The 12,057-nt window shown below is 40.1% G+C and overlaps 1 non-coding gene across 1 annotated transcript; it reads left to right on the forward strand.

Annotated features, from left to right (window-relative positions):
- Positions 1–1,090: 1,090 nt before the first annotated feature.
- LOC141593650 (small nucleolar RNA R71) lies at positions 1,091–1,197 on the forward strand. Its single transcript, XR_012521723.1, has one exon. It is a non-coding gene; the product is annotated as a small nucleolar RNA R71 (small nucleolar RNA).
- Positions 1,198–12,057: the final 10,860 nt, after the last annotated feature.

Here is a 12,057-nt window from a genome sequence, read left to right on the forward strand (position 1 = left end):
TCCAAGTTGGTCATCAAATTTGGGCTTGGCTTGACGACTTGGTAAAGGAAGTCTAATCATAATGGGCTCTTTCTCCTTGACCTTATCTTCATTTTTCTTTGAAATTTCTTCTTTTGATGGTTCTCCATCCTTGGAGTTTTGCACAATTTCTTCTTTATCACTAGCTTCAACAATTTCATCCTCAACTTGCTTCTTAGGTGCTTCATACCTTGTATCACTCCTCAAGTGAATGGCACTAACCATTTCATATCTTGGGGGATTACTTTGAGGTGGTAATTGCCCCTTTTGTCTTTGTGAGCTTGAAGATGCTAGTTGTGTCAATTGGGTTTCCAACATTTTGGTGTGAGCTAGGATGTTGTTGATGGTGGTTTCCTTTGCTTGACTATCTTTTTGCATTTGAGTGAAAAACTCTTGTTGATTCTTTTGCATTTGGAGGACCGCTTTTTGAACATCAAAACCTTGGTCATTTTGTTGATTGTATGGAGATTGATTTTGGTAACCTTGGTTTTGGTTGTAAAAGGGTCTTTGATTTTGGTTTCTCATGGGAGGTGGGGTGTATGTTGTTTGAGGGTTTTGAACATTTTGGCTTTTGTATGAGAGATTTGGATGTAATTTGGTGTTTTCATTGTAATAGTTTGAATAAGGGGTACCACTCTTGTATGCTTGGAAAGCATTCACTTGTTCATTAGTTCCCCTACATTCACTTTGGTCATGTCCCAAAGTTCCACAATTCTCACATATCCCACTTGGTATTGATGAAGATGCCGTCGTGGCATTAACATGATGCTTTGGTGATTTTGAGGCTTCTTCAAGTCTAGCCATAGCTTTTTCAAACTTCAAATTGATGGTATCAATGTGAGCACTAAGTTGAGCACCCAATTGAGTAATGGAGTCCACTTCATGCTTTCTTCCTCTAGTAGCCTTGCGAGGTCTACTATATTGTGAGTTATGGACCGCCATTTCCTCAATTTTGTTCCAAGTTTGATTGTCATCAACTTCGGTGAACATTCCATTTGATCTCATGTTGAGAATGTTCCTTGAATCTTCATAAAGACCGTTCCAAAATTGTTGTACCAAGAACCACTCGCTAAGTCCATGGTGAGGACAACAGCGACAAATTCCCTTAAACCGCTCCCAAGCTTCATACAAAGATTCTTCATCCCTTTGCTTAAAGCCTGTGATTTGAGCTCTTAGCATGTTAGTCTTTTCCGGTGGATAGAACTTTTTGTAGAAAGCTAGAGCCAACTTTTTCCAAGAATCGATTCCGAGAGTAGCCTTATCAAGGCCTTTCAACCATTGTTTCGCGGTGCCAATTAGAGAAAAAGGAAATAAGACCCATCGAATTTGGTCTTGAGTTACACCGGTTTGAGAAATCGCATCACAATAGTCACAAAAAGTCTCCATATGAGAATGAGGTTCTTCACTAGGAATCCCCCCAAATTGGCTTCTTTCGTCTAATTGAATAAATGCGGATTTCGCAATAAAATTTCCGGTTAGATGTTGTGGTGTGGGAGTACTATTGGGTAGGTTCTCCTCGGTTGGTACGGAATGTGATGAAAACTTAGGCATTGTGGGTTGATTTTGTGTTGGATTTTGTGTTGGGTTCTCCTCACCTTCTGTTGCAAAAGGGTTGATGAACTCAATAGTATTTGGTTGAATATCTACAACCTCACCAATACCTCTCAAAGTTCTCCTAGCAAGTCTTCTATTGGTTGTCAAAGTTTTCTCAATTTCGCGATCAAAGGGTAACCAGTCACCTTGTGACCTTCTAGACATGCAAAATATCAAACAACTCGAAAACAATTAGAACAAACCTTGAGGAGTTTTACTTCCCCAAGGCAAAGAAAGACACAACTAATAACAATATAAGAAAATCTAAATCAAGTTAACACCGTCCCCGGCAACGGCGCTATTTTTGGTCGGTTTCTATACTTTTCGGTTACTTGTCGTTAGGAGCACCTAGACCAAAACACAATTTATAACTTTACAAACAACTATACAATTAGTAAAGAGACAAGTAAAGGTCGGATCCCAAGGGACGGGAATTGAGATGATATTTCTATTGCAACAAGTGGTGTCTTAAGGGGTGTCACAATTGGGGTTTGATGTAGAAGATCACTAAACTAAATAGCAATGAAAGTAAACAAGCAAGATGAATTAAAAGGGATGTAAACAATTGATAAAAGGCACTAGGGTGTCATGGGGTCATAGGGGATTCATGGGAATTGATCATACAAACATATTCTCAAGTTATAAGCAAGCAATTATTGTTGTGATGGATCGAGTTGGTTTATATCTTACAATCCTAGGAAAGTTTGGGTCCCGGAGCCGAATCGATTAGATTGTACAACACCTACAAGTCGACTTAGTCTTCCCTACTCAACAACATGCATGGTCTAATGAGACTCGAGTTGGTTTATGTCTTACAAGTCTCATTGAAAAGATAAGGGAAGGGAAAAAATGCAAGGATTCATAGGCTCACATTTCATCAAACATAACATGTGCATGAGTTGAGATCACAACAAGCAAGCAAATAAACTATGAAAGCATATTAATTTAAGCATGAATCATTCCCCATGTTGGTTTCCCCTAATTACCCATTAACCCTAGCTAAGTAACTACTCACTCATTATCATGTTGAACATGCTAGCAAGGTTGTCAATCATACCAACAAAGTGAAACATGATGAATAAATGAAAGTGATTAACAATAATTAAAGAGGGATTAAGAGAACTATACCTACTAATGATTCCAATAATAAAGCAAAGAATAAAAGAAGTACTTGATGCTTGATTGAGAGGTTGTCAATCTCCCAATAATAACCCAAATAATCTTCAATTACCCAAAACAAAGGATGAACAAGAGAGAGATTAAGGAAATAAAACTTATATTAAAACTTCATTAATTGTTGATTACAAGATTAAAGAGAGATTTGATTGATATTAACTACTCTAAGATTGCTAAGAAGAACATGCTCTTATAATTAGACTAATGGGTTATTTATAGTGGGGATTAGGTGGATGAATTAGGGTTAACTAAGGGCTTAAATGACGATTAAGTCCCTTGTTGAGGAAACGCCGGTCTTTTTGGAAAGACTCCGGTCTCTAGGGAGACTCCGGTTTCCAGAAAAAGATGTGCATCCTTCCTTGAAGCTTGAAGAAGACGAAATGGGTCTGCCTGGGAATCCGGGCGTCTTTAGCACGGGATGGGCGGATTTGATGGTTTCTGCCCAGGCATCTTGTAAGGAAGACGGGCGTCTTCTGGGTCTTTTGCCCGGGCGTCTTGAATTGAAGACGCACGGATTTTGATGGTGGAGACGGGCGTCTTCTGGGGAAGACGCACGAATTGCTGGGCAGTCTTGTTTCTTCTTCTTTTCTTCCCTTTTTCTTCATAAAATCCTTGGGGATTTCCTTGCGGATGCAAGGATCTTTTCTCATCATTGCCCATCTACTATAGTATGTACAAAGGCCTTCTAATCTTGTCTCTCCTTGATGCTTGGTCATTGAATTCAATCAATTTAGCCTCATTTTGCCATGAAAATGCAAGGTTTGCACTCCTTTTCTACCAAGGGATCAAAACCTTAAAGAATATGCAAAACAAAGGACTAAAGACAATAAATGACCCAAATATGCACTAAAAAGCATGGGAACAAGGATAATTCGGGGACTAAATGTGCTCTAATTATGGTCACATCAAATATCCCCAAACCGAACCTTTGCTCGTCCCAAGTAAAGAGGTGACAAAGACTAGGACCATTATTTTAAACTAACCTAATAACATAGCCGATATGAGACAATTAGCGGGTCTCACTCCGCCCCTTCAACTCACAACAAGACAACCATGAGGTAGGATGCCTTCTTGCAAGGCAAGGTGGGTCTTGCCAAAATGGCGACACATCCAAACATTAAGCACACAAAATCAAATAATGGATGCATCTATAAAAGAATAGCCACTTTCCTCATCTAACTGGCGGAAATTATCTACAAGGGAAGCAATTCAAGGGTACACACTCCTTCATAAATACAATTTCTTCAAACTACTAAGCCTAGAAGGATACCAATAAATCACCTCCAAATTGTGTCAAGCTAGGGTACATTTGTCCTCAATCGTTAAATGCTTTTGTCAAGAGTAGACTCCCTATGGTGTTAGAAACACTGGAGGATCGCGGAATTCCCCCTCTTGCCTAGACAAGAAGAAGGGTCGTCCCCTCTCTACCATGCACAAAAATGGATACGATGGATAAAGGGATCAATAGATATTTGAGTTTCACTTTGGGAGTTTGCTTTTGTTTTTGTTTTTCCCCCCAATTTCTTGTGGCATTTGACATTTGAGAACACTTCCTTGCCATTTCTTTTTGATTTTTGGCATTTCAATACTTGACAACTTTCAACTTTTCTTTGCATTTCTTTTGAACATTTTCAAAGTCACCCCATATGTAGTGAGGGTGCCTTATTTTTGAAGCTTTAGGAGTTCTATTTTTTCTCCTCTTTTCATTTGATGCATTTTTTGCAAACTTTCCTTCACTTTTCATTTCTTTGAACTCAAATTGATTTCTTTTTGTGCCCATTCCCTTTGATGACAAAAAATGTGGTAGAACATGGATGATGGATGGATGCATGGTTTCAAGGGTCACCTTGGAATAAACGGTAGCCAAGGAGTTATCACACCACAAGGTACTCTTGACTATGCCTTAATCCATGGGTCAAAGGATACTAGCTTGACACATACTAGGGTGTTTTACACGTATTCTAACAAGCAAAGTCTTAAGAAGAAAAAGCATCTACTTGGGCCTATATACACTTGTCAAGCTTTCCAAGTAGACGGTTTCGCAAAATTTTTCTAACATGCAAACTACATGCCATGATGCAACTAGCATATAAACATCCTAATGCAAATGATTCTACCAACTAATATGCCATATAAACTAAATGCAAGTCCTAAGTTCACATTGTTATACCGCATCAATCAAAATAAAGCCATAAAGTCATTAACATAAAGAGGAAAAAGGAGATTGGAAAGATCATATCATGCGGTCTTCAATATCCTTATGTCTCGGATGTGGCGTAGTTGATCAATGTGAACAAAGATAAACAAATACAATATGTACAACAATATATACATGACTACACTACAAAGGAAATGAACTTGTTTTTGGTTTTTCAAATTTTTTGATTTTTTTGGATTTTTGAATAAAAGTTAAGTTAGAATTCCCCATCCCCACGCTAATATGGGCATTGTCCTCAATGGCCAAAATGATGGGAAATCATACAAGCATGATGCATGAATTCTACTCTAAATGCAATCTACACTACATGATGCATGGTTTTTTTGTTTATGGCGGAGAGCGTAATTTAGATTACCTCCCGTTGCGTATGCATGTACTTCCCCAAACCGAGTTAGACATTATTTCTAATGTCCTAAAGTTGGGGTAGTTCATGCACACAAGATGCAATGCATGAAACTAAATTTGTCATTTTGGATTTTCAAAAGTGGGAACAATGAAATAAGAACACCTCAATGGGGCCGAGGTGTTAGTCCTCTATGTTGCTAGACTACTCCAACCATGATCAAGATAAAGTAAATAAAACAAAGAAAGAAGTAAGCAAACCTCAAGAGCGTAGGAGCCTCCAAAGCTTGCTAGTCTTCCACCATATCATCATTATCATCATCTTCCTCAATAGAAGTGGACTCATCACCACTTCCCTCTTCACTTTCTTGTTCACTTTGTTCATCATCCTCTTCTTCTTCTTCACTAGCCTCTTCCTCAATGCTATCAACAACCTCATCACCGACAACCTCATCGTCACCCGGAATCTCACCCCTAGATGCACTCGGAAAGAAGACTTCCCTATCCGCCCAACTAGGCAAAGGACATAAAGGATCAAGTAGTCCTTGCCTAGCTAAATGAAGGAGGGGTGGATATTGGGCTAAGTAAGAATCTTCCCGATCCTTAAATGCTTGCTTGTGCATCTCTTGCATAAGTAGAGTCATATAATCTTTGCTTGCTTCAACACCTTCGGGTTTGAAATCTTGATACTTGAAAGGATAGGGTGGTGTGACAATGGAAGAGGAGGGCATTTCAACTTCATCCCTTTGTTGTTGGATGATGTATTCGGCTTCTTTTGAGAGGGGAAGGAGGTAGTTGGTCCGATGGACACTCAAACGACAAATCTTAGAAGGCAAAGTAAAAGATCTAGCCTCATTGGTGAGCCACCCATACTTAGTGTCAAGAGGGTTATGAGTGACCCACTTATACTTGTTAATCATAGCATCCATATCAATGAGATGACCCCCCTTTTTCGCTACATACTTGCTATCCTTGTTGAAATTCGGATCAAAGTACTTAGCCAAAAGAGTGACTAGACCTCCATTTACAATAAGGGTGGTGCCTTGCTTCCCACAATCAACATTTAACCATCTTTCCACCAAAAGCCTTAGAGAATTGAAAGGCTTGGTGAATTCCCTTCCAGAATTTAAGGCCGACTCAAGAAGAACACAATCGAGCTTGGTAAAGTGGTTGGTGTCTTTTATTGCAATGATGGTATTCCCAATGACCTTATGCCACACTCTAATGCCCGGATGGTGGACTAATAGAGCGCGACTAGCATGATAGTTCTCAAATTTCCTTCCGAAAATCGCCTCCCAAAGAGGAGCGGGGTCATACTTTCCGGGATTCTTGAAATAACTAGGTGAATCCCTAAGACCCAATGCTTTACCCAATTCATCAAAGATGATGCGCCTACTCACATTAGCTAGGCGGAACTCGATGTTTTCTCTAGTCTCTACCTTAGTAACTTTCAAAGAACTCAAGAATTCTAAGGTAAGGGAGGGATATGTCAATTCTTTTGTAGCAAACAATTTTCCCAACCCCATGGCTTCAAAGAAGGCTTTGGTTTGCTCAAGGACACCCAACTTATTTAAGGCATCTTCACAAATAAACTTGGTGGATAGAAAGGATTTTCTAGCATACTTGGCAAATGTTTCCCTATGGGAGTTAGAAGTGAAAATTACCTCCGGATAGTTCGAAAGTTGAGCAATTTCCGGAGTTGTTGATGTTGTTGCTTCCAAGGGAGGTTATTGTTGTTGCACTTCCATGTTTGAGCTAGCTACCACCATAGCCAATGAGGCTTTCTTTGCTTGAAGACTCTTTTGTCTTGTTGAGAGTGCCTTTGCCTTAGGTGCCTTTGTTGCTCCTTTTGTCCTTGCCATTGATGATTTAACCAAGAAAAGAGTGAAAATCTTCAATTTCCAAGTATACCCAAATCGATTTTAAGGTGAAAGGCTTTGCCTTTATAATTTCAAAAATCGACTCAAAGGTTGAAGATTTTGGTGCTTGGTTTGATTTTTGTTGAAAGAGGAGTGATTAATTTTTGTTAGAAGGAAGTTTTGATTTGATTTTGATGAATGTGGTTGAGGGAATCTTGCTTTGGTGATGGAGAGGATGAGAGTCTTGAGTTTTGGAGTTTATAGGTAGTGTTTTGAATGAAGGAATGAAGAAATGAATGGGGGATGGGGTATTTAAAATACCCGAAAATTTTGAAATAGCAGGGGAAGACGGGCATCTTTCCTTTGGGACGCTCGGATTCTGCTTGTTTTGGTTTCAGGAATCTCGCCTAAAGACGGGCGTGTTTCAGTAAAGACGCTCGGATTGTTTAATTGCGGGACGGGCGTCTTCTGGTGAAGACGGGCGGATTCTCTTCCAGTGAGATTTCTTGTTTTTCCCAGCCAAAAAGGCGTGCGTCTATCCTTTCAGGACGGGCGTCTTTCTGAAGATGGGCGGATTCTGTTGCAGGACGCTCGGATTTATCAACAGTCCCAAAATTTCAAAATTTCAGCTCAGGTGGACGGGCGGATTCTGACAAAGATGCCCGGATTGCCTTAGGAAGGGCGGATTCCCTAGAAAACGCTCGGATTCTCCCTGTTTTACCCGGATTCAGTTCCATCCGTGTACTTGCATATCCCTTGTCATTTTCCATTCTTCAAATCTCGTGTTCTTCATTGTGGGGGCACTACTAAGGCATGAATAGCCTAGGCAATTGCTATCCCCACACTAAGCTAAAGCACTACACATCAATTGAATCATTAGTCCCTCCCTCAATTCCCTCAAAAATTATAATTATCTTGATCAAAGCATAAAAATCCAAAAATGACAAAAATGCAATGTAAGAATTAAAATGCGAGTTAGGGAGTTAGAAATATTTACAAATGGTGGTTTAGGGAGGACTCCACCAAGCTCTCATCCTTAGTGAGATGTCATGGGGGCATGTCCAAGGTGTTGTTGATGTTGCTCAACACCTTGAAGAAGTAATCAAAAGCTTGTTCATTGTCATGATAAAGATCTTCAATAGACCTTTGCCCTTGTTGACGGTCTTGATCGATAGCATTGCCAATATAGGGATTGAAAATCCCTTCAAACTCATCGTCCCAAAGACCACAAACTTCATCTACTTGATCACTAAATATCTCTTGAGTTGATGGAGACAACTCTCCCATTTTATTGTCTTGGCCAATGAGGCCATCCTCTTCATTGCTTGACTTTGGTGAGCTTTTCAAGCTCTCTTTGCTACAATTCACTTGCTCTTTGAATGGAGCATCTTCAATTTTTTTCTTCCATTGGAATTCCGACTTCTTCCTATCATCCTTCCGGCTATAATGATCAACCATAAAACATGGTTCATGCAAACGGGAAGCTCTCATGGTCTTGTCAAGATTGAAAGTTATGCTCTCATCTCCCACTTCTAGAGTGAGCTCTCCATGCTTCACATCAATCACCGCACCCGCGGTGTGTAAGAAAGGTCTTCTTAGAATGATTGGAATGTTGGAGTCTTCTTTCATGTCAACAATGACAAAGTCCACCGGGATGAAAAATTTCCCAATTCTTACGGGAACATCTTCCCATATCCCTAATGGTGTCTTCGTCGATCTATCGGCCATTTAGAGTGTGATATTGGTGCATTTAAGCTCTCCATCCCCAACCTTTTACTCACCGAGTACGGCATAACACTCACACTAGCCCCTAGATCACATAAGGCTTTGTTGATCGTGGTGTCGCCAATGGTACACGGTATTGAGATGCTTCCCGGATCTTTGAGTTTTGGAGGTGAACTCCCTTGAAGTATTTCACTACTCACCTTAGTGAAGGCGATAGTCTCAAGCTTCCGGATCGACTTCTTCTTTGTGAGGATGTCTTTCATGTATTTTGCATAGGCCGGCATGTGATTGATTAATTCCGTGAAAGGAATTGAGACTTCCAAATTCTTCAATAGTTCCATAAATTTTCCAAGTTGGTCATCAAATTTGGGCTTGGCTTGACGACTTGGAAAAGGAAGTCTAATCACAATGGGCTCCTTCTCCTTGACCTTATCTTCATTTTTCTTTGAAATTTCTTCTTTTGATGGTTCTCCTTCCTTGGATTTTAGCACAATTTCTTCTTTATCACTAGCTTCAACAACTTCATCCTCAACTTGCTTCTTCGGTGCTTCATACCTTGTACCACTCCTCAAGTGAATGGCACTAACCGTTTCATGTCTTGGGGGATTAATTTGAGGTGGTAATTGCCCTTTTGTCTTTGTGAGCTTGAAGATGCTAGTTGAGTCAATTGGGTTTCCAACATTTTGGTGTGAGTGTGGACAAGGCCCTCGGGAACTGCGTCCGCGGGATCCACACTAGGCATAATCGACTCGAGGTTCTTTCGAATCGAATTAAGACAAATTAGAGTCGCCACCAAGTTTTATGGGAACTTGGAACCGTTCAAGTCAACTTTACACCTTTCATCGAAAAGCATAAAGCCAATCGACTACGAGTGATTAAAGATAAAGACTTGTACCCTATATCACTCGATTAGAATGACTCTCGTAATCCAATGGTATTTAGACGGATCCACAAACCATAGATCTTGAGTAAGGGGTGAGGGTATGTGTTAGGAAGCCCATAAGGACACCTAACCCCGCCCGTCGATAACCGCCTCTACTAAGTCAAGTATCGGATTTCAAACAAGGTCATAGCTACTACGATATATGATATGCAAACATCGTTTTTAAAACCCTAACATGTGAAGTTTCTATGTCGATTTAGATGCAACTAAACTAACTTTGTCAAAGTTGTAATTTAGCATGTGGGTTGATTGATCTAACAACATATAAAACAAAGCAAACAAGGCTTAGGGGGAATGGGGAAGCCGTTGGGATCTATCCTATTACAACCCAGGCATTTCATGCCGACGCAACGATAAATTAAAGATACAACTCGATCTAAAATACAACTGCTATACACAAAACCGTACACGACACATTACACGGCCAATTCGGCCTAGGGAAACGTGCACAAGGGGGGTGGCCCACGGCTTACATGACTCATGGCCTTGGGTTACTCCTCGTAATACGTGCTTTCACTTAATCTTATCGAATTAGACATTGGGTCACACACCAAAGCATGCATTAGCATAAATCGGGCCATGTTGCTTTAAACAACATGCGATTTACTACGCTCTTACATGCATTGGGGCACAACCATCTAACCAAACAAGACTAAGGTTTTTGGAAGAGGTTTTGACTCGATAAGAGAAAGCTAACTTGAAAATTAGAACTCGATGAACAAACGATAAATTACAAGCGACAAAACAATAAAGAACAAACGATTCATAAAAAAACGAAGCAAGAAAGACCAAAGGACATGGCCAAGCCACGGCCACTCTAGACACGGCTACCCTAGGTCCTAGGTCAGGTTCATTAGTTACATCAATTGATTGCGAAACAAGTTCGAAAGCGGGCTAGAAAACAAGTTAGAAACGACGTTGATCGATTGAAAAGATGTATTGCAAATGTGTATTCTACACGGCCTAAAGGGGTCAAATTAGGTCAAGAAGTTACGATATTAACGCTACTCATCGAGTGTTAATAGGAAGGTTCTAATCACGCACTCCTATGCTAGCGAGAAATCGAGTGAAAAGAGAGATGCGTTCAATTAGGTTATAGAATTGTTAGTTGATTTTTGAAGCTATGTCGATGCACCCTAACGTGTCTAATTAGGTTATTAAATTGATCTAATGTCATCTAAACGAGTTATATGTTAATAATCAGAGGTCATACTAACATGCGACGGGTCCTAGGGTGGGTCGAATTACACGAAACAAGAGAGGGGTCAAAAGCGAAGAGCGAAGTTAGAATTCATTTTATTAATGCCCTACCTTGAACACGAGGATATGTAAATGAGACGGGGGATACGACCGACTGATGTAGCGGATTTCTTTCCCATCTCAAGTCAACACGGGTGTTCATGGTGTTACTTTAACTCATACTCGGACTAAACTAGTTTCATAGTTAACGAAAACAAACGATAAACAAACGATAAACAAAGTAAAAAAACGAACTATAGAAAAACAAACATAAATAACGAAATAAAAGGGAGAAGAGGAGGATTTGATGCACCCTCAACCTACATGTATCGTTGACACCGTCTTGGGTGGTAATCGGTCGTAGATTTTATCTCGAGAGGCCGTCGTCGACGAAGGAACAAAGCAAACAACACGTTTTTTGCAAATCTGGACAGCAACTTTCAAACCGCGATTTCTCTCTCGTTTCACGGTGAAAATTCGATTTAAAAGATGTTTTGAAAACTAGAAAGAGAGGAGAACAGAGATATTAAAACAATACCTGCTCGTTTTGAGTTATTGGGCACGAAAAACGAGCACAAACAAGACTGGACAGACAGGAAAAGCCGCGAAAAACAGAGTGTATAACACTCTGTTTTTCGAGGGAATTCGTGTACTCTCAAGGGCAATTTGGCTCGTAAATCTTTGTCTAATGTGTAGATGGATGTTGTATGGTTAATTTGGAACAAGAAACTCGAATTTTAATGGAGGTTTGAAGGGAGAACGAAGGGTTTCAAAGAAGACACACAAACTGATTCTCAGTTTGTAAGTCGGTTTTGTCGAGGATTTTTGGGAGGCAATTAGGGTTTGTTTCTGGAGTTTAAAGCTTGTGAATGACGGTTGTATGTATGGAGAACTTTGAGCCATGAATTTATGGTGAAGGGGGGGGGGGGTATTTATAAGGAGTT

This window comes from Silene latifolia, chromosome 7 (genome assembly GCF_048544455.1).
Source record: "Silene latifolia isolate original U9 population chromosome 7, ASM4854445v1, whole genome shotgun sequence".
Taxonomy (NCBI): Eukaryota; Viridiplantae; Streptophyta; class Magnoliopsida; order Caryophyllales; family Caryophyllaceae; genus Silene; species Silene latifolia.